The sequence below is a fragment of the Cetorhinus maximus genome, chromosome 21, assembly GCF_964194155.1.
Source record: "Cetorhinus maximus chromosome 21, sCetMax3.hap1.1, whole genome shotgun sequence".
NCBI lineage: Eukaryota > Metazoa > Chordata > Chondrichthyes > Lamniformes > Cetorhinidae > Cetorhinus > Cetorhinus maximus.
In genome coordinates, this window is record NC_135899.1 from 68,768,629 (window position 1) to 68,793,116 (window position 24,488).

Genomic DNA, 24,488 nt, shown 5'->3' on the forward strand with positions numbered 1-24,488 from the left:
AGAGTGCATGCCATTATTTGTCATTATCCTGTACTGTAAAACCTTGCCATCATTACCACCAGGTTTATGGTGAGCAGGTGAGGAGGAAAAGGAGGCTTCTGCTTATGCTGCAATGGGAGCTAAGACATCAGCCATCAGACTGTGCATCATGGTTGGGTCTGCAAGGGCTCTCACGGGGCAGAATTTTACGCTCTCCCGCTGGCGGGTTTGTAGGTGAGGGATGAGTGTAAAATTCCTCGGATGGACTTCCTGCTGGGTTCCCGCCCACCCCGACCTCTCCGCCATTTCACGCTAGGGCAAGCAAAGCCTTGGCCGGTCCGCCCACCCTTGCCCCATTTATTGACCACTTAAGGGCTGTTTCCCGGCCAGCCTCAATTTTCAGGCAGGCGGGAGGAGTTCCTGGGTATGGGGGAAGCCTGAAAATAAATCGGGCAGGAAGGTGGGGGCAGGGGCAATTCTGGAGTGACCCCTCCCTGAAACCTCTTTGGCTCTAAACTGCCTTCTCCTTCTTTTAGTCCCTCCTTAAAGCTCTCTAACTAAGCTTTTGGGAACCCTTCTATGTGGCTCAATATCCATTTGTGATAGATTATGCCTCTTGCCCCCCTGCCCTGACTGCAACCTACTCACGCCTCCTTCTGCAGCCCCCGTTTAACTTGCACTTAAGTTCTGGTAACCGCAGGACCTCTCACCGACACACTCCCAGGCCTCTCCGCCAACGTCCCAATCCTACTCATGCTCTGGGGACTGATTGCAGCCCCAGTCTTGGCCACTGCAGCTTCTGGCGCTGCAGGGACTAGAGAGTTGCTGATCAATCAGATTGGGTGGCAGCTCTCTAAGGCGGGACCTCCTCCCAAGTGAAGAGCGGAAGTCCTGCCCGCAGCCAATAAACTCTCATTGGAACATAAAATGGCTGCGGGGCAGGGATGTGTCCCCTGTCGGTGCTTTGGATGGTGGGAAGGGAAACCCTGCCATCCTAAAAATCCTGGCCACGGAGTTGGTCATCAATGGTCAAATGGGCAGATAAGTGGCAGATGGAATTTAACCCTGAAAAGTGAGAGGTGATACACTTTGGAAGGAGTAATTTGACAAGAAAGTATTCAACAAGCGGCACGACACTAGGAAGTTCTGAGGAACAAAGGGACTTTGGCGTGTGTGTCCATAGATCTCTGAAGGCGGAGGGGCATGTTAGTGGGGTGGTGAAAAAGGCCTTTATCAATTGAGGCATAGATTACAAAAGTAGGGAGGCCATGTTGGAGTTGTATAGAACCTTGGTGAGGCCACAGCTGGAGTACAGTGTGCAGTTCTGGTTGCCACATTATGGGAAGGATGTGATTGCACTGGAGGGGGTGCAGAGGAGATTCATCAGGATGTTGCCTGGGATGAAACATTTAAGTTATGAAGAGAGGTTGGATAGACTTGGGTTGTTTTCGTTGGAGCAGAGAAGACTGAGGGGCGACCTGATTGAGGTGTACAAGATTATGAGGGGCATGGACAAGGTGGATAGGGGGCAGCTGTTCCCCTTAGTTGAAGGGTCAGTCACGAGGGGACATAAGTTCAAGGTGAGGGGCAGGAGGTTTAGGGGGGATGTGAGGAAAAACTTTTTTTACCCAGAGGGTGGTGATGGTCTGGAATGCGCTGCCTGGGAGGGTGGTGGAGGTGGGTTGCCTCACATCCTTTAAAAAGTACCTGGATGAGCACTTGGCTCGTCATAACACTCAAGGCTATGAGCCAAGTGCTGGTAATTGGGATTAGGTAGGTAGGTCAGGTGTTTCTCATGTGTCGGTGCAGACTCGATGGGCCGAAGGGCCTCTTCTGCACTGTGTGATTCTGTGATCCTGTGAATTCCACCCTAGGAATAATGCTCTGCACAAAACCCTGTTCAGGGTTGGTGCTGGACTTCTCCACGTTCCCTGACAGTGACTGCAGTTTTTCTGGCTGTCCTGCTAATGCACCAAGCATTTCATTTTGCATACCTGCCAACCTTTTCACATGTGTTGCCCCATTGAAATCCTCATCTGAGTCCTATCTGGAGCAGGACTTGTGTGACCTCGCCCTCCTGGGAGCTGAAACCTAGACTACCCTTACCCCTTGCCCTGACTGTAACCTACTCATGCCTGGTTTTTCACCACGTGCATATTCTGCCTCTAAGTTAGCCTCTAAAGTGTGTGCAGTGTCAATATCTCAGCTAGTGGTTACAAGTGAGAGCGAATGACCATGTTTTACTTTCATCATTGTCTTCCTGTCTTCCACCTCTTGCTTTTCCACCACTGCCTAGTCAGGTGGCAGTTCTTGGGTCCTGTAGTAATTATAGTTTGGGTAAATGTAGGGTTGTAGTTTTAAGAATAATCCTGTGTTGTTAGATCACATGATTTGTGTAAACCAATCAGTTAGCAGCGTGGGGAGCCTCTAGGAAAGAGTTCTTCTTTAGTTATAGAGTTTGATGCACACATGTAGTTGCTGCTGCAGTCTTGTAAATTAAGTTAAATGTGCCCACTAGAAAAGTTGCCTGGAAAATCAACTCTATAACAAACCGGTGACGAGGATAAATCAGATCCGGTACTGTCCCTTGCCCAGCGACTGTGAGTATCTAAGTTCATTAAAAAGAAAGAAAGATATACTCATCCGAGATGCCACAGTTTGGCAGAATCAATCTCTTTGAATCAGCCACAGATGACTGGTCTCAATTTATAGAATGTCTTGTGTTCTACTTCCAAGCCAATAAAATTACGGGGAAGGAAAAGATGAGAGCAATTCTGCTAAGTATTTGTGGGAGCAAGACCTACAGTTTAATTCAAAGCTTGTCGGCCCCCAGTGGCCCAGATTCGATGACCTTCAGTGAATTAGTGGACCTTGTTAAGGGACATTTTCAACCCAAGCCCTCAGTCACAATGCAGAAGTTCAGGTTCAATTCGCTGGAGGAGACCATTGCTACTCATGTGGCGAAATTAAAACAACTAACAGAATATTGTGATTTTGGTGAAACCCTGAATGACATGCTCAGGGATCGTTTGGTATGTGCCGTGCAGGGGGATGCTATTCAACGAAGATTGCTGGCTGAAGTGGATCTTGAAAGCGCTGGCGATGGAAAGCTCTGTAAGGGATTCACAAGCCATTCAAGGGCCACAAAATGGCGCCATTCCCCTAGTCAGGCGAGGACAGTCAGCTGAAGGTGACGCGAAAAGCCAGGACTCCACCGTGAAGTGGGAAACCGCCCCCACTAACTGAAAAATGATAGGAGACAACTTAGCAGCAAAGTCAAAAACTAATTTTTATCGATGTGGACACAATCATACTCCTAACGATTGGCGATTTAAAAAGGTGGAGTGTTACTTTTGTCACAGAAGTGGACACATATTGAAACATGGCAAAGCGAGATTTAAACAGGCTTCCAGGCAATAATCGTAGTCCAATGAAGGTCTATAGTGTAGAAAAGCCAGAAACATTGAGTTCAACAAGTTCAGATCATGAACTCTCGCCTCCATCCTCACCCCTTTTTGATCCCCCTTTTTTCAAATATTTATTTAAAAAATTTTTGTATATATTTTTTCCCACCTATTTCTATTATTATTTTTAAAATTTATTTCCATTCATTGTTTTATCCCCCTTTTAACCTATTTTGATCTATCTTGATCGTCCCCTCCCCCCACCCCACCCCCCACTAGGGCCATCTGTCCCTTGCTCATCCTGCTTTCTACTCTTCATGTCACCATTAGCATCTCCTTTAGCCAGTACCACCACCATCAACACCCCTTCGACCTCTTGTTTATGACATCATTGGCAATCTCTCCTTTGCCTCCACCTATCACTGGCCTTCTATCCAGCTTCACCTGTCCCACCCTGTCCCACCACCCCTTAAACAGTATATATTTCACCACATTTCTACTTCTCTTTAGTTCTGAACAAGTCATATGGACTCGAAATGTTAACTCTGTCTTTCTCTCCACAGATGCTGTCAGACCTGCTGAGTTTTTCCAACAATTTTTGTTTTTGTTTCAGATTTCCAGCATCCGCAGTATTTTGCCTTTAACAATTCTGACATTTATTCATTATCCAACATGAAAGTTGGGAAGACAGAGCCAATTATTGTCACAGTGCAAGTGAATGGTAAACCATTAAAATTGGAAGTAGACATGGGTGCTTCTACCACTGTAATAGGAGAACATACTTTCAGATATTTAAATAAAGGTGATCAACAATTAAATTTGGAACAAACTTCTGCCAAGTTGAAACCATACACAGGTAAAGAAATCCAGGTAAAAGGTATCACCAGAGTAACTGTTCATTATAGACACCAATCGGCACAGCTACCAGTGATGGTGGTAGAAGGTGAAGGGCCAAGCCTTCTAGAGCGTGATTGGTTGAAGAGGATTAAATCAAACTGGTCCGAAATCTTCCAGTTGCGAGCAGGTGGACTACTAGAGCTGCTTAAAAAAAAAATGACACAGTTTTCAAGGAGGAACTGGGAAAAATCCAAGGCCTACAGGCCAAGACTTACATGGACCCTGAAGCAACCCCTCACTTCTTGAAAGCAAGAGCGGTGCCATACACCCTGAGAGAGAAGGTTGACGCTGAGCTGAACCGGCTAGAGAGGCTGTGTGTCATAAAAGCGGTTCAGTTCTCAGAGTGGGCAGTACCCATAGTCCCTGTTCTTAAACCAGACCAGGCTGTCCGGATCTCTGGGGACTATAAACTAACGGTCAACAAAGCAGCCAAACTGGACAGGTACCATATTCCCAAGATTGAAGATCTATATGCCAAACTAGCAGGAGGGACAATGTACATAAACCTTGACATGAGTCACGCAAATCTGCAACTGGAGCTGGATGACACCTCCTGGGAACTTGTGACCAAAAATGCTCACAAAGGGTAATATTAATATACACGCCTTCCCTTCGGTGTTTCCTCGGCCTGTGCCATTTTTCAGAGGATGATGGAGAGCTTCCTACAAGGACTATCTCAAGTTGTGGTCTACCTGGATGACGTGCTGATAACTGGATTCACAGAAAAGTAACACTTGGCTAATCTAGAGGAAGTCCTGAAATGATTTTTAGAAGCAGGAGTGCACCTGAAGAAGGAAAAATGCACTTTTCAGGCAAATGAAGTCGTTTATCTGGGCCACTGGGTGGATGCCCAAGGGTTACACCCTGTTGAAGAGAAGGTTAAAGCAATCAGAGAAGCACCTGCACCTAAGAACGTCTCTGAACTTAAATCATTTTTAGGGATGGTACATTATTATGGCCAATTTCTACCAAATTTATCAACAGTTCTAGCCCCTCTACATTCACTGCTAAAGGAAAACCAGCATTGGGTTTGGGAGTCACCCCAAGAAGCCGCCTTCATGAAAGTAAAACAGTTCTTGCATTCTTCAAATTTGTTAGTGCACCCTGACCCGAGAAAGGAACTGGTGCTATCCTGCGATGTGTCCTCCTATGGAGTGGGAGTGGCACTATCTCACAGGATGGACGACGGTACAGAGAAGCTGATAGGCTATGTATCCAGGACACTTATCACAGCTGAGAAAGGATAATCTCAGATCGAAAAGGAAGGCCTGTTGATTAGTTTTGGTGTAAAGACATTCCCCCAATACATGTGTGGGTGACATTTCACGATAGTATCAGATCACAAATCACTTTTGGGTCTGTTTATCGAGGAAAAGACTATACCTCCCATAGCTTCTGCACAAATACAAAGATGAGCCCTAATTTTGGTGACATATGAATACACCTTTGTACATAGACCAGGAATTCATATAACAAATGCTAATGCTCTAAGTCGCCTTCCTTTGCAAGAGAACAACGACCCTGTCCCAATTCCCCAAGAGCTCATCTTAGTGATAAATTTCCTGGGGCGGAATTTTGACCTCGGCGGGCGGGCTCAGCGGGGATGGTCGGGAAGCTGACCGCTGCCCACGATCAAGGCCGGAAGGCAATTTCACACTGGCGGGCCAATTAAGGCCCGTCCAGCTTGAAGGCCGGCTGGAGAACTTCCAAGAAGGGGCGGGCAGGGGCCTGTTGTCCGTCAGGTCCAAGGGCGACCCAGCGGCCAATTCAAAATTGGCAGCCCCAGGGAGGCTGCCTGTGTCGGAGTTGCAACAGCAACATGGCTGCAACCCAGGAAGGAAAACCCATATGGGAGGGCAGGTCAGGGGAGGGGGGGCGCCTGCATTTCTCTGACGAGTGCCTCGCTGCCCTCCTGGAAGAGGTGGCTGCCAGAAGGGTCACCCTTATCCCCAGAGGTGGGAGGAGGAGGCCAGTGCACCTCATCAAGAAGGCATGGGAGGAGGTGGCAGCCTGGGTGAGCAGCCATGACATGGTGCAGCGCACCTGGCTCCAATGCCAGAAGCGCTTCAATGACCTGCTGCTGAGTGGAAGGGTGAGTACGTGTTGACATGGGCCAGTGTGCTGAAGTGTTTTAGGCTGGTCATCCTTTGTGGACCTTAGTGGTGCTAGGGTCTGAGTGCCAACTGTCAATGATGCCGGAGTTGGCCAAGGAGGTGAGCCCTGGCTGCTTGGACTGAGTGCCTTGCGGCTCGAGGGCCATGACTCGGAAGTGTCCTGCGAGGTGTTCCTCAGCTGGCGTTGACCAGGCTGCAATGGTGCAGCAGGTAGAGAGTGGACTAAGCAATGCTCTTCTATCCTTTCAGGAGAAGACATCCCATAATAGTATTGAGAGGCCGCGGGCTGGCAGGGGACCCCCCACACCTCCTCATCCTCTCCCGCTATGAGCAGGAGGCCCTGGAGCTTGAGAGACGCCATGCACCTCGGTCAACCAGCCACGGTGAGGTTGGGGCGTCAGATGAAGGTAAGAGTGCAGTGCACTGAGGTGAGCATTTCAGTTTGTGCAGCCATTCTAGTGTAGTGTCTTCATTGATGTGAGCCTCGAACCTGGAGTCCCCATTGATAATCGAAAGATGAGGGCACCATTTTGCAGATCTCCGTTGTCTCACCAGGGTGCCTGGCATGCACAGTGACAGTGTGATGTCTTTGACTAATGACTTGTTCTTCTTCTCTCCTTCAGGTTCTCAAGCAGGCACCAGTGCAAATACCAGCACCTCAGTGGGCATTAGATCAGCAGCTAGTATCTCGGTGCACATTAGTGAGGGCATTTCACACTTACTTGAGGTGCAGGTGGAGGCAGAGAGTGCCCAGGGCATCGACAGTCGGAGAACTGTTGATGACCAGGACGATGCTCAGTCGAAGGCTGATGATGGGCCTCTGGAGTCGTCCATTAGGTGGAAGATATTGGATATCCAGCAGGGTATGTGGGAAGACCTGGAATAGATCCATGAGTGTTTGCATGCCATGGTCTCCGTTTCAGAGAAGTTCCTGTGGAGCATGAGCACTGCGTTGACCCTCATGGCCGAGCACACTGCGTCCTCCATGGAGAGGATGGCGACTCTCAAGGAGAGGCTGCTCCAGGAACAGAATCAGGGGTCCCTGGGGTTATGCTCGGACCTGCAAGCCCACACACAGGCAATGGTCTCAGCTGGGCAGTGTCAGTGTGGGAGATGGATGGGGTACCCAGTATCCCGACTAGGTGCTCATCCATCAATGATGAGCAGGGAGGTCCAAAGCGACCTCACGTTGGCACATGAGCTGCTTGCTGTCTGTGCGGGCTCCTCTCAGGGTGCTCTGGATGACAGCAGCAGCTCCTCCGCCCCTCTGCCAGTGACTGTGGCATCTGATAAGGCTGCGGTGACTGGGGAGATGCCAGCTGTGGCACTGGCCACTCCCTCCCAGGTGGGGCCAGTACAGGCTCCACGGGCCAGAGGATGACCGCCAAGGTCATCAAGGCCAACAGGACAGCAGAGTCAGCAGGCTGTCTCCAATGCCAGTGCCAGTGAGGGGGAGCACCAAGACATAGCACCCGTACACGTAAGTATAAAGCACCTTAAGCACAAGAGAGGTTGGTCACGGATGATCTTTTGTTTCTCCATTTATCTTTTCACTTTTTAATGGTGTAATTATCGATGCCAGTTATTGTTCAGTTCAAGAATCAGTGAGTTCCAACATTAAATGACATTTGATTTTGTGTTATTGGCCTGGGTATGCTTCATTTGTTCTGTAGGTGCAGGGTAAGGCAGTATTTAATACTGGATGTGGGTCTCTTGAAACTTTATTGCACAGGCATTAAGTGTATCTTGCGGGCTAATGAAATGGTCCTTTCTGGAATCTAGGGTGGAGGCGGCAGCCCTGGCTTGAGGTGGTAGTTCTTATTTGTTAGCCTAGCTGAAGAACCGTTGGATCAATGCACCCCTGGTGTTCCTGCCTCCCTGGAGGTTACCGAGGTCTGGATCCACGCCTTCAGCATTCTCCTCACTGTTCTCCTCTTCGGACTCAGTACTGGACTCTTCATTTGTTGCCTGTGCAGCTGCATCAACACCGTCTTCCTCCATTGAGTCCCCCCTTGCCAGTGCCAGATTGTGGAGAGCGCAGCATGCAACCACTATCAGTGACACCCTGAACGGTCCAGGCATCGGAGGCGCATCTTGAGAAGACCAATGGTCCTCTCTACTGCTACCCTTGTGGAGGCGTGGCTCTTGTTGTACCGCTGCTCCGCCTCTGTTCTCGGATAGTGGAGAGATGTAATGAGCCACCTTTTCAAGAGATAGCCCTTGTCACCCATCAGCCATCCATCCAGTCGGGATGGAGCGCTGAAGAGCCTCGACAGCTGGGAGTGTCTCAGGATATAAATGTCGTGGGAACTGCCTGGGTACCTTGCACACACTTGCATCCTGTGATCACACACCATCTGCACGTTCATGGAGTGGAAGCCCTTCCTGTTGATGAAGGCACCGGGCTCACCTGCTGGCGCCTTGACGGCCACATGTGTACAGTCCATTGCACCCTGGACACGGGGGAAGCCAGCAATGGCCGCGAAGCCACTGGCTTGCTCAGCCTGGCTGGCCTCGCCCATGCAGAAATGAATGAAAGTCAATGCCTGCCTGAACAGCGCGTCTGTCACCAGCTTGATGCAACTGTGGACAGCTGATTGGGAGACTCCACACAGATCCCCCACTGAGCCCTGGAAAGAGCTGGAGGCATAGGAGTTGAAGGCCGCTGTGACCTTCAGAGCCACTGGCATGGGGTGTCCACCCACACAGTCGGAGCTGATCTCAGACCCAATCATCTGACAAATGGAGGTCACTGTGTCCATTGAGAGGCAGAGCCTCCTTTGGCATTGCACCTCAGACATATTGAGGTAGCTGCATCACTGCCTGTAAAGCCTGGCAGCAGGATAGTGCCGTCTTCTGCGGCCCCTTCTGACTTGGACTACCTGCTGGCCCTGCGCCCCTTGTGCCTGCCCTTCTCCACCCACAGGCCGCTCCCCTGGAAACTGCATTGGGACACCTGGCTTCCTCTCCCTTCTGCCCCTCTCTTTCTCCTCAGAGGAGGAGGTGCCTCCAGCAGAGACCACAATCCCCATTACCAGGATAATGGAAGGCTGTCTGATACCTGGAAGGGCCCACAAAGTGTGAATCCTCCGGGGGCCTGGAAGACACCAATGAATCCTGAAATGAAGCCTAGGAATGCTCAGAATGAAGCTCAGAACCCGGATGAACCTGTCCAGTTCAAATAAGCAACCAGCAGCACATGATCTCCAAAGCTCCTCATTACTCACATTGACAATGCTACCGACCTTCTTATCCCACCCATGGATGAGCTTTTGCAAATTGTGGGCTGCCCACCTGTCCGTTTTGCCCGTGCGATGGGCAAGAAATCACACGGGCAACGTTAAATTGCCAACAATTAGGAAGTCAAGGGCCTTAACTGGCCTCTTAACTAATGGCAGGCGCGGCTCCATCTCCCGTGCACATCCGCCGACCGAAATATCGCGTGAGTGCACGTTGACGTCGAGACGCTTGCCCGTCGTCAACGCACAGCATTTTATGCTTGAGCGGATCGGGCATGCACCCACCCACTGAGGTCAGAATTCTGCCCCTGGATTCCTCGCCAGTCTGTGCCAGACAGATAAGAAACTGGAAGAATCGTGATCCAGTCCTGTCTCGAGTGAAAGACCAAAGGTTACATGGTTGGTTCCAGGAACCAGTCTTTGGTGAATTGAAACCATTTTTCAACCAAAGACACAAGATGAGCAGCCAAGATGGTATTCTGTTATGGGGTGCACGAGTAGTGGTTCCTTCACAAGAAAGGGAACCACTCTTGGTCGAGCTACACAGTGCCTATCCAGGAATCTCACGAATGAAGACTATAGTGCAAAGTTATCGTTGCTGGCTGAGGATGGTCGGCGATATTGAAAAGGTGATAAAACACTGTGTGCAATGTCCACAGCTACAAAAGTTGCCAGTGGCAGCTCCATTACACCAATGGGAGTGGCCTGGTAGACCCTGGGTGAGATTGCACATAGATTACATCGGTCCTTCCCTTGGAACCAAGTTTCTACTGATTATAGATGCCCATTCCAAGTGGTTAGACATTTATGAGGTTAAAGTCACCAATGTCAGGCACTACCAGGGAAAAACTACGCCAAAGCTTCGTTATCCATGGCTTGCCAGAGCTAATCATCTCAGATAATGGTACTGTGTTAACGAGCGCTGAGTTTAAAGATTTGTCAGCATCAATGGCATCAACCACGTGAAGACTGCAATGTACCATCCGTCATCTGACAGACTGGTGGAAAGAGCAGTACAAACTTTTAAGGGGAATGAAAAAGTTAACAGGTGAATCATTGGAAACTAGACTTGCTCGTTTCCTATTTCACTACAGAACAACCCCCCACATTACGACAGGAGCAACACCTGCAGAATTACTGATGAGGTGCAGTCTTTGAACAAGACTAAGTCTGATACTTCCCAATTTTGGAAGGGTGGGGGGGGTGGGTGGGAAGGTGGAAAAAGTCAAGGGAACCAAAAAGTGACTCATGATTTGCATTGTCATGAGCGACAATTTACTGTTGGAGAAGCAGTATATGTAAGAATTTTCGGTGGAGGTCCGAAGTGGTTACCTGGTAAAGTAAATTCGGTGACCGGACCATTGTCATAGCATGTGGAAGTGGAGGGCTGGATCACCCGTTAGCATGTAGATCATTTAAGAAAAAGGGGAGATACCCCAACAAAATGATGTTCCACCTGTAACCATTGCTGAACCAGTGTTTCCTGTTGAAGTTGCTCAACTCAGGGTAGACCTGCCCGATGTCTTTGATGGAGTGGAAAATATTAAACTGCCTGTGTCTAATGAGGCACCTGAGGTTAATGAGGTTCCAAAGAATGTGTTTCCTGCAAAAGAATCGGAAGTCATGGAGCTGCGGCGTTCCACACGGATCAGGAAACCACCTGAAAGACTGAACTTGTAAATTCATGACCTGTGTAAATATTGTAATGTCATGAGATAAATATCCTTGTAAATACAAAATGTGCAGAAAAGTTAAAGGGGAGGAATGTAGTAATTATAGTTTGGATAAACGTAGGACTGTAGCTTAAAGAATAATCCTGTGTTGTAAGATCACATGATCTGTGTAACCAATGACTTAGCAGCGTGGGGAACCTCTAGGGTGGGAGTTCTTTAGTTATAGAGTTTGATGCACACGTGTAGTTGCTGCTGCTGTCTTGTAAATAAAGTTAAATGTGTCCGCCAAGAAAAGTTGCCTGGAAAATCAACTCTATAATAGGTACCCTAAAGGGGAAGAAACAACAGGTGCATGTTTAGACCATCTGCAGATTGTATATCAGGAGCGATTGTGAGATGAGGGGGAAGTGGAATGTAAGAAGGATGGGAAATGTGTATACTGTCATCATCAATGCCTTCAGCCCAGCTGCTGGCCACAACCTCAGGCATGGCTGCAATGATGGTAAGCCTCCACTGGGATGAGGACAAGCAGTCATGTCTGTCTCCACCGGTTAGTTCCTGCTGCTTATGTTTGTGCATTACCTTGTCCTGCAAGAGAGAGAGAAGTGTGTCAGTGAGTGTGATGCAATGGGTGATGTGGCTGTCATGGTTAAATAATTGGTACTAAGGGTGTGAGTGTGAGGTGAAGCTATGAATTTTCTGTCTAAATTGTGATTGATGGAGATTGTTAGTGGGTGAGTGATGTGGGTTTGGTGCATTTAGCAGTGTGTGAGGCTAGTGGTGCAGTGCAATTGGTGGGATATGGCCTTTGAAAATACATCCACTGACCTTGCCCACTCCAGTGAGGTCATTGAACTTCTTGCAGCACTGCATCCAGGTCCTCGGGGCTCGACTCCTGGCATTGACAGTGATGGCTATCTGCTCCCACTCTCTTAAAGTGTCTTTCTAGAGGGTCTCCTGTGAACAGAATATCTCTCTCCTCCTGTGTAACGCTCCAAGGTCTCCAGTTCTGTGCCAGAGTATCTTGGAGCCCATTCTCTCCCTTGTAGCGCCATAGCCACTCTTCTTGAGGGCCAGACACTCATCCCCAAACACCCAGCACCTTCTCCAGTCAAAATACACCTCTCACCTTTAAGAGGTGAATACTAGTTTTAAGTAGTGCAGGCGAGGTTTAACTCATGCTAGCCTCTCACAATTTTGTGCTCTCTGCACAGTGTGCAGCCACTCAACAGTGCGCTTGGCACTGCCTTCCACTGCAACCATGTAAATGTACAAGCAGCACAAAGTTTGTGTGCTGCCAGCATCAGAAGCAACAAGCGTGGGCTAGTGGGACATTGTGATCCACAGGTCTGATTCCAGGCCTCATCAAATTTTAAGGCTCAAGATTGGAGCCAGGGAGTGTAAAACTGAGAGAGACCAATAGCAGTATTGCTGAGAAAAGTTAATGAGTGGTAGGAATTTCCCAGGCATCTATGGCTTAATATTACTCGGCCATATTTGGCTACAAATCCCTGCTCATGAGGGAATTACACCTGTCCCGGATGGCTGAACATAGCTATTTTCTCACCCTAAACAACTCTATTTTAAGGAGTAAATGGAATAAATTCTTCAGAGCTGAGCAGAAATAGTTTGAAGGTAGATTATAAGAATAATAAACAGGTTTGACTGTACATTGAGCTCTTTGTTACCTGACAACAAATGAATGAAAACTCACAGTCCAATCCTTTAAGCTTTTCTGACAGGACCTTTCTAACAGTGTTGAAGATAGGGTTGACTTACCAGTGAAACAATCCTCACAAGGAATTGCAAACAAATAGAAATAGCAAAGAGACTCTTACAGTGTTGAAGATGTTGATTGAGAAATCTACTTGCTGATGGAGACAATAAGGAGCTTTCTCCAGTTAGAGTAGCTGGTGAAAGTAAGAGAGACTTGCTCTTATAATAGCACCTTTCATGATGTTCCAAAGACCACCACAGCCAACGAAGTACATTTTAGGTGCACTGTTGCAATGTAGGAAACACAACAGCCAATTTGTACACAGAAAGTTCCCATAAACATCAATGACTAGATTTTTTGGTGAAATTGGTTGAGGACATACTGACAACTCTGGGGAGAACTCCACTTCCCTTCGAAATAGTGCCATAGAATCTTTGATATCCTCCTGAGAGATCATACGAAGCCTTACTTTAACACCTCCGACAATGCAGCAGTCCCTCTGTACTGCACTGGAGCATCAGTCTGGATATTGCACTCCAATCCCCAGAGTGGGACCTGAACTCACAGGTCACTAGGCCAGCATTTATTGACCAGCTCTAATTGTCCCACACACTGACTACATGGGAATTGCCCGGGAAGTTTCAACTTCAATTGGGCAACTCCCCTGTGTCTGGAACCCTCCAAAACCCTGATTTAAAGTCAGATACTTTGCATAGTTCCGGCTTACTTACAGAATAGTTACACAGGAAACGTTAGGAGGATTAAATCCAGTTCTAACTCCTGAGTAACTATTTTACTAACAAACACCCCCTCCCACCGACCACCCCCACACCCCCGACTATCCTCCTGACTATCCCCTATACCCCACCCCCATGTCTAGCCCCCATTCCCCCATCCCCTAACTTTCCCCTACCCCCAACTGCTCTCTCACCCCCGACTATTCTTCTGATCTGTCAACGACTCCCAACTGCCCACGTCACCGACTGCCCCCATTCCCTGACTACCTACCCCAACCTCCTGACCACCCCCCGGCCCCGTGACTACTCCACCCACCCCCCAACTACCCCACACCCTGAATACCTCTGACACCCCCCCCCCCCCCCCCCCCCACCCCTCCCCCCGACTACCCCTACCCCATGACTACCACTGGACCCCGGACTAACCCCCACCTCCATTATCCCCCGGCCCACCCTACCCCCCCCCCCACTCACCCACTCACTTACACACCTACTCTCCGTAGTTTGTCAAAGTGGCTTTTAAAGAAAGGGACATTTAAACTTATCAGAAAACGGCAACTAGTGCTGGGGCATGGCTCGGTTTCCCTCGACACTCCTGCACTACAAGGGAAGGACTCCAAAAGCAGGTACACTCCACATTTCTCAGGAGACCCAATTCGGAAGTCCAGGTGAGAAATGTGGAACTCCAGTGTAAGGCAAGTATAAAGGAGCAGAGTGGCAATGGAATGGTGGTTACTACTCCTAGGAAGAATCAGCCCTCAGGAATCCAATCAATGATGAATCTTCGCTATATTTTGTGCCTGGCTGCTCTAAGTGTTCCCATGTGCCATAATATGGCCTAACCACTGCCACCAACCAAACGTAATGTTTTCACTGGCTTGAAACCAGATTATCCACTTTTGGAAAAGCCTTCTTTTTAACGTAGATGGGGAAGACGGTGGTAAGATCACTGGACTAGAAATCCAGAGGCTGAGCCAAATGCTTTGAGGACATGGGTTCATTCCGGCCACAACAGTTGAAGGAATTTAAATTCAATGAAAAAATCTGGAAAATAAAACTATTCTTAGTGATGGTGATCATGACAACTACCATCGATTGTCATAAAAACCCATCCAGGTCAGTAATGTCCTTTAGGGAAGAAAATCTGCCATCCTTACCTGGTGGAGCCTACATGTGACTCTACGCCCACAGCAATGTGGTTGTCTTTTAGTTGCCCTCTGACATGGTCTAACAAGCCACTCAGTTCAACGGTAATTAAGGATGGGCGACAAATGCTGGCATTTCCAGCGATGCCCACATCCCATGAAAGAATAAAGAAAAAAATTTAGATTAGGCAGCAAATGAGTTTTCAACATATTCATTTAAGTTTTAGCTAACATTGTTTGACATTTATGGTAAAATGTCAAACTCGCAACAATTAAACCTCTGACTATGTCTCTTTAAAACCATTATGGCAATGAAATGAAGCAAGGAGAAGAGCAGACAACCCTGAGAGGACAAGGATCCCCAGCGCTGCAACTAAATGAACAGCATCTAATCCACGAGTTAGCAAACAGGCAAAAGATCAAACAGAGAGAGAGAGAGAGAGATGACATGAACAATATAGATTGAATTGTAATAATTCCCAGTTGAATATTGAGGAGACACAATGGTTGTAATGGCTTTCTTTAAAGCCAATCTCTTAGCCACATTCATGCAGCACTGCCCTTTGTCAGTTTAGGAAAGAGTTAGGCTAAAGGTGTCATCCCTCCTTTTCCAGAACTGCGGAAGAAAATAGTCACAATTTTTGTACAGGGCGATGCCTCATGTGTGTGAATGACTCCTGACTTAAAAGTTTGCATCCCGAGTTTTCCCAATTTCGATAGCTGTGACTTTCATACAGAGTGACTCATGATGTGCAAGTATGTGCGTGCAGGGTGTGAGGTGGTTACAAAAGGAAAGGAAAATAAGGAGGAAAAGTGAAACATATAAATAGTATTCTTTCAAAATAGAGAAACTAGGACAACAGCCAAGCCAAGGCAACGTGATGATTGAAAAGGAGTGAACATACATTTATTACAACAAATCCATAATTAGACAAAGGTTTTTTTAAATGCCCTATAGTTTGTAGCCACTTTAAGTATGCACAGTTGCTAGGCATTTGGTATGATAATAAACATTGGAACCAGTGCAAAGATATGGCATGAATTTGACTTTTTATCATGGACATATACAACAATGACATTTGGTTTGGGTTTATTATTTGAGGCCAGGAAAAAAAAAGAGAAATAAAAAGATAGGAACCAAACATACGGCTAAGCTAAAGTGAAAGCAAGAAGGGGACAGGTTAAATAAATGCTATTAAAATGAAATAAGAATTCAAGCTGATATTCTCATGTTCCCAGAGATACGATTTAAAACACACATAGACACTTGTACTGTAGCCATGGTCTTGCTGCTGCAGTAATATTGGTGAGAAATGATCAAGGGGGCTTCCTACTTCATTTACAAAGCTGGATAAACGTTTCTAGTCCTAACAAATTAAACAACTTAACAAATTAAAAAACAAATTAACAAATTAAAATTATGTACAAGTGCTGCAGTTTTCAAGGATAGTTGCTTGATTGCTAATCATTAGGACATTCGGTTGCTAATTAGGTTCAGTTTTTGAAATTGGATTTAGTGAGGGTTTATGAACATAAAACTGAAGCTGGAAAAGTAATCCTGTGTGTGATAAGTGAACTTGTGGGGATTAGCAGGACTGCATTGTTCATCAAGCGGGACGAACACTCTATATGACTCTTTAAGCAGGGCAGCAAACACATATACCTGGCAAATCAGGGCAGAATTTAATGCCCTCACCTGTGGAAAATTTGGTGGCAGGGGCATTTAATTGGTCAGGAGGGTGGCAGGTGGGGACCGCGCAGCCTTCCTGCCCCTACTCCAATTAAGTCAGTGGCAGAAAGCTTCATGGACAGCCATCCTGCCCCGCTACCAATTGAGGCCTTTAAGTGGGCAATTAATGCCCACTTAAGGGCCTCATTTCACTGTCGCTGGTATTAACCCAGCAACGGGCAGGGGAGTCAATCGGCATGTGAGGAGTATGACAAGCAAACCCATTCGGGGATGCTTGTGGGCTCCTGGGGAGTGGGGGTGGGGAAGGGGGGCTGGGGTGCCCCTCGTTTAAAGGTACTCAATGACTGATTGAAGGACCCAGCATCGGGAAGGGGAGGGCAGCCCACTGAAAGCCAAACCCTGGCCCTCGCTGTTTACACCCTCATGCTGCCTTCCCTGAAACTCCACTCTGCAAGCCCTCTTCTGCCATCATTCACTTGTGGTCTGGGATCCTGTGATGATACTAGGCCACGGGTGGGTGCATTTCCAGCAACAGCCACTACCTCCCTTGTGGTGCTGCCCTTCAATAGATCTGCTGGCCTCTGATTGGCAGGCAACCCTCAGTGGGCGGGCTTTGTGGTCCTTGACCCCTGGGAAGGCCCACCACTGTCCAGTTAAGTGCCTGAGTGGCATTTGATATAACAGACCTTCCAGAAAAGAGGCAACATGGGGCTCTCACTGGTTCTCCACCGAGCGGATGGACTCCCATCACCTCCATTAAATACTGCTCTGTCTCCTTAATAAATCAGGATTTTAAAAACATTTTCATTGTGTCACCTTGTACAAATTTTGTGCACTGTATTCTTGGAGAAACTAAATTTGTCATTTATATGGCTACGTAACTAACTGAGAGCTTTTTTAAGATCAGTATTGCAGATTTTCAAGAGTGGTTGATTTGTTTTTCATTCCTGCCACATCCCCATCTGAACAGCCAACATCCACAGTCATCCTCAGCCTATTACCTACCCTCTCTCACCCATGCCTCACAATCACCCTCCACAAATGCTGTCCTTCCCTCCTCTCCACACAAGCCATGTCAAACACTCACACCTCTCTGCTTTCTCTCTTTGGAGGAGAAGAGGGTGGTGGTGGGGTCAGGGCCGGGGTTGGGGTTGGTAAGGGTGGTCCTCCAGTGACAGATTCCTTACCCACCGCTGCCAATGTGTGCCCACCTGCTTCACTGTGAAGGAGGCCTTCTTCCAGGAGCGTGCAGATGTTAGCAGGGTTCTGCCATGAGAGGCTGACCTTCCTGAACGCTGGTTCCCAGTCACGTCGAGAGAGAGCTGATTCTTTAGCTGTTTCCCCTATGTTAGGGGTCTCACCACCTTCCAGCTGGATCTCAGTGTCCATTTCATCTACCCTTTGGAAGGGCATGCAGCTGTGGAGAAGGCAACTGGAGAAGGTGTTGCTCTTGTTGGTGCTGATGGTAGCGGCATTGCTCCTGCTCTTGCCCTTCATCAGAAGTGCAAGATAGAGGGCCATAAGCTGCTCCCCTGCCAAGGTGAAGGCTGGCAACAGTGAAGTGCAGCTGAAGATGAATCAACTGCTGGACAGATGTCCATGAAGTTGGCATTCACCTGTCAAGCAGTGATATTATTCTCTGAGAGAGGGAGTCGCTCACCTAATCATGGTTGGAGCGCTTCAGTTTCACTGATCAAATGCTTCTCAGCTTGTCAGTTTCATTGAAGAAGTTCCTTCCGTTCTGCACTCACCTCAGCAACCCTGGCAAGTTGCTGACAAGTCCGAAAACAGGTGCCATGGCTGGGAAGTCCAGAATTGAGGGTTAAAGTAGGTCTTAATATCTTCTTAACTACTTTAACTACTTACGCAATAGACCCATTGACCTTCAGTCCCACCCCAGTGAAACCTGGAAGAGGATGGAACGATGTCAGGATTCTGGCTCAACGTCCATTTCAGGGAATTTAACTCCCTGCCCACCCAAGAACCTGCCTCCCCTTGCTGTCAAAATCTCGCCCATTAATACTGACATAGAGAAACTTCAGAAACTTGCTCAGAAACAGTCACCTGGTGACCAAAACTATATTAATTTGTTACGCACTTAGCAACATAATTGCATAGAAATGGGAATGCAGCAATTTACGATGTAGATATACTGAAGAAAACATTAAATGCATTATATAAATGCAGGGTTTTTTTTGTGTAAATGAACCATGGAATCTTGAAATGGTACAGCAGAGAGGTAGACCATTTGTACCTGTACTGATTTTTTTTTGAATGAGTTATCCAATCAGCCTATCTCTGCCCTTTCTTCATTGCCTGCAAGATTTTCCACTTCAATTATTTATCCAATTCCCTTTGAAGGCTACTATTGAATTTGCTTCCACCACCCTTTCAAGGCAGGGCATTCCAGATCATCGTAACTCGTGGTGTAAAATGCGTTTTCCTCCTGTCACCTGTGGTTCTTTAGGCAATTACCTTAAATCTGTGTCATCTGGTCAATGAGGCTTCTGCCAACATACTCTATCAAAACCCTTGATGATTTTGAACATCTCAATATCCCCTTAAGCTTCTCTGCTCTAAGGGCTACAATCCGAGTCTCTCCATGTAATTGAAGTCTTTCATCCCTGACACCATTCTAATAAATTTCCTCTCCATTCTCTCCAAGGATTTGACAACCTTTCTAAAGTGCAGTGCTCAGAATTAACCACAATAGCCCAGCTGGTGCCTAACTATTGTTCTACAAAAGGTTAGCATTTTTGATTTTGTATCTATGCCTCTATAAATCCAAGGATCTGATATGCCTTTTTAACAACCAACCATAGAACAGAACGATTAGAGATTAATCGCATTCTAGCATACAAACATACGAAATAGGAGCAGAAGTAGGCTATTCAGCCCCTCGAGCCTGCTCCGCCATTCAATAAGATCATGGCTGATCTTCTTGTGTTTCGAATTCCACATTCCCATTTACCCCCGTTAACCTTTGATTCCTTTGCCTAACAAGAATCTACCTACCTCAGCCTTAAAAATATTCAATGACCCCGCCTCCACCAGCTTCTGAGGCAGAGAGTTCCAAAGTCGCACAACCCTCTGAGAGAAAAAAATTCTCCTCAACTCTGCCCTAATTTTAAAACAGTGCCCCCCTAGCTCTGGACTCACCCATAAGTGGAAACATCCTTTCCATGTCCACCTTGTCAATACCGTTCAGGATCTTATATACTTCAATCAAGTCACCCCTCACTCTTCTAAACTCCAGTGGAAACAAGCCCAGTCTGTCTAACCTTTCCTCATAAGAAAACCCGCTCATTCCAGGTCTCAGTCTAGTAAACCTCCTCTGAACCACCTCCAACACGTTTACATCCTTCCTTAATTAAGGAGACCAAAACTGCACACAGTATCTGAGATGTGATGTCCCCAGTGCCCTGTATAACTATACCATAACATGGGATAATTTATCTCCACCCAAGGGCACAGACAGAACCTCGATTTACCATCCTGTCCAAAGGACAGTGGCTCTGACTGTGCAATGCTACCCTGAAGTGTCAGCCTAAATTCTGCACTCAAATTCCTTCTGATAGATGCGAGAATGATGCCACTGAACCAAAGCTGGCACCTACCCTCAGAACCAGGCCAAGCTCTAGACTTACATGAGCTTGTTCAGTTTCCTAATCGAGGACCTGCATTTACAAAAGAGACATGAGACAGTTGAGAACTTAGTGGACAGGGCATCATTGATTCATTCTATGAAAACCATTCTGGAAACTTTTTTGTTCTGCCATCTGAAGTAAGCATTAAGAAAAATCATTACTTCTGAAAGGGGGAATAATGCTGAAGTGAATATATATTTTACACTGCTTTTTAAAAACAGTTTGATAAAAAGACTTGACATACATAGCTTCTTACATGATCTCAGGACACCCCAAAGTGCCCCATAGCTAATGAAGCACTCCCCAAACTATAGTCACCATTGCAATGTAGGGAACACAGCAGCCAGCCTGCACACAGCAAGCTCCCATAAATAGCAATGTGTTAGTAACAGGAGTAGGCCATTCAGCCTCTTGAACAGCAACAACTTGTTACATCTGTACCAGGCCTTAGTGAGACTGGATCTTGAGTACCGTGCGCAGTTTTGGTCTTCTTACTAAAGAAAGGATATAATTGCATTCGAAGCAGTTCAAGGAAGGTTCACTAGACTGATTCCTGGGATGAAGGAGTTGGCTTATGAGGAAAGGTTGAGCAGCTTAGGCCTATAAACCATTGGAATTTAGAAGAATGAAAGATGATCTTATTGAAACATATGAGAGGACATGCCAGGGTGGATGCTGAGAGGATGGTTCCCCTTGTGGGGGAGTCCAGAACTAGGGGACACAGTTACACAGTTTAAAAATTAGGTATCCCTAATTTAAGAATGAGATGAGTAGATTTTTTTTTCTCTCAGAGGATCATTAGTCGGCAGAAATCTCTTTCCCAGAGAGCAGTGGAGGCTCGGTCTTTGAATACATTCAAAGCTAAGGCAGATAGATTTTGGATCAACGAGGGAATCGAGGGTTATGGGGAGCAGACAGGAAAGTGGAGTTGAGACCACAACAATTTATACTACATGAGAAGAGAGTGCTGATAGGATGGCAAGTGGACTCTGATTGGTAGAGGTATTGCCAACCAATCAGCACTCTCTTCTCATGCAATATAAATCGGTGTTCCCTTTACTATTGGTGTTTTTGTGAACTGCCCTGATGAGTGCAAGACAAAAAGCCTCAATAGCATGTCTCTCTTTTCAGCAATTCTCAACTTCTGTATTACCAAATGTTTATAAAGTTAAGGAAAGGCAATTGCCACAAATCTTAAGCTCTTTCTCCATATTTTGAATCGTGCTCAGAGTATCTGTTGCACTCTGCTCAAATGAGTTTTTGTTTGTAAACCACTTCTTGATGTAATCCATGAAGGGATGGAAGTATCTCACATTCCACTTTCATTGAAACTGTCTTGGTGAACAGGGTACGTGTTCTCGTGCACAGCAGTTTGAACAGTGCAAAATTCATCTCACCAATTTCTTCAAGGTTGGAACAGTCGCAGCGAGGATTTCTTTCTTTAGTTTTCCAGTTTCTCCCCTCCTCTTCTGAAGGTGTTGGTAGTTGCTGGCATTTAGTTACATTAGTGTTGACCATTTTTCAGCACCTTACCCTACTTGCCGCTCTTCATGTATGAGTAATAGGAGGCTTTTTAGCAATAAAGGGCAACACGGTTCAGATTTATCCTGCCCTCACATAATATCCACACCTGTATATTTTCTAACAGGAGTAATCAAATAGCTATCAAAAGCCAGAAACCTGCTCATTTTCTCCAGCTATCTCAGAGCACTGAAAGTGTCAGAAGTGAAGCGTTTGTCCGTATATTCATTATATTCTTTTGTACCAATTCAACAGTATTAAAGTTATGGCTTTTCATTATAAAATACAATCTGGGCTTCAAAAAAATCCCTTCCAATCCATTATGCAGTATTTCTTACTACAGTAAATCTTTATGAACCAGCATACACCGAAATGGTTAATCAAAAATGCCAATAAACGAAGAGTTCAGTTTACTGGTGGAATACTGCACAATACTTGTAGCATGAAATTTCAAAGAATAAAGTATAAAATAATATGCAAGCACTCAGAAAGTAAAGAACAGTATTCCTTTTACTTCTAATTTCCAACAGTACATTTAAACATAAGCTAAAATATAAAATAATACAGTATATAGAGGTACTTAAGTGAACTAATCTTCAGTATCTCTTACAACTGTCCCTGAAGATGTAGAAGAGATTGGGCCCCAGTACAAACCCTGGATGCTTTATTGAATAAATCCTTGATGTCAGCTTGCCTGTTTGCCTTCTGCTTTTTCTGCATGAAAGTGCAGAATGTGCAACTGCATAACCTCTTGTGTAGAGTAACAAGTCATCCATCAGAAAATGCACATGGTTCAGTCAATTTCATTTCCTCATGAAATTTTTTTTGCCTTTTCAATGAGCATTGGGCTGGAGATAGGGGCACCCTTCAAATGTTTCAACAGAAACCATTCATAGAAATACTGCATAGCTGCTCTAACCTAAGCACATGTAGAGTATGGTGTCCTTCAACAGCTTTATTTGATTTGGAACTAGTGAAAAACTTCAGCAATTGTTCTTTTTGACCCCGATATCATGGATGAGCCAACATTATATTCTTTCAACAAAACCTTCCAGTTCTCACCCTTTTCAGTACAACTGCAGATGTTAATTTTCTGCTTTGGTGTTACTACAACTCTTTTGTGCTTCTTGCCTCTGCTTTTCCCTGGTTTTTTTGGGTGCAATAATTGCAGCATGAGGTTTATAATTCATGCAATAGCAAAAGAAAAAATTACAATGGTGGCTATGAACAAGAAGGACCACCAGTGCCTCTAGCGGAAACTTGCCTAGCCGTACCGAGGTGACCTGGGAAACCTTCAGGTTATGGATAACTTCGTAGTTGCTTCCGGTTGGCAAAGTGGTGATTCGTATTAGAGGAACATTAGAAATTCCGGCTAGGAGAGAATTCCGGTTGGTAGAATGCCGGATAACACAATTGGCCTCAGTGTCATTCGAGTTTGGTCAGCTTAACCCTTCAGCTGAGGACAGGCTGAGAAATATCTTTGAACCATTTTATTTGTGCGGGCCAACAGCATTTGGAAACTCATAATTAAGTTTGTTCAGGGATTCCTTTGTGAGGTGAAGTGTTCCAAGGCACTGCTGTTCCTCTGATAAATGCATTGAGATGTGAGGGTGGGTGGGACCAGGGGTGAGTGGGGGGTGGTTATTGGTGATGGGTGATGCGCACCGTCAATGCAATCTGACATCCTGCCATTGCTCCAATTCCCCCCCCACAAAAAGCAAAGACACAAGAGAATTCCCTATGTGAAACATGTTCTGCTTAGTATGACAAGATGAGCGGTGATAGGAATAGCAGCCTCATAGATCATGCCACATCATAAATTGGGCAGTCCCAATTACAAAACTTATTGTCTTCTCTGGCATGCCTCTTCTAGTTTATATTTCATCAGCTGCATGTATTTGTAGCCTATTACAACGAAATGCAAGGAAACAAAAACTTAGCCGGTTCATTGTGTACTTCACTGACTATAAAGCATTTTAAGGAATAGGAGCAGGAGTAGACCATACGGCCCCTCAGGCCTGTTCTGACATTCAATACAATCATGGCTGATCTTGTGCCTCAACTCCATATATGATCTAAACAAAAAGCTAAAAGCTACTGCGGATGCTGGAAATCCAAAACAAAACAGAAACAGAATTACCTGGAAAAACTCAGCAAGTCTGGCAGCATCGGCGGAGAAGAAATCAGTTAACGTTTCGAGCCTTCATGGCCCTTCGGCAGAACTGCAGCATAGTTTCAACAAGGGAGAAATATAAATTGGTTTAAGGTGGGTGGCGGCGGGGGGGGAAGAGACACATTGAGGGTGTGGTGTGAGCAGATAATCCAAAGATGTCACAGACAAAAGGGTCAAAGAGGTGTTGAAGGTGGTGGTCTTTGTCTGAGAAAAGTGCTAATTAAGAATGGAAAACAGGATATTCAAAGTACAGCTCTAGTGGGGGTGGGGTGGAAAGACTAAAGGTTTTAGTTTTAGATTTAAAAATAATGGAAATAGGTGGGGAAAGAAGAATCTATATAAATTATTGAAAAAAAAGCGGGTGGGGGGGGAAAAGAAACGGGGTGGGGATGGGGGGAGGGGGAGTTTAAGATCTGAAGTTGTTGAATTCAATATTCAGCCCAGAGGGCTGTAAAGTGCCTAGTCGGAAGATGAGGTGCTGTTCCTCCAGTTTGCGTTGGGCTTCACTGGAACAATGCAGCAAGCCAAGGACAGACATGTTGGCAAGAGAAC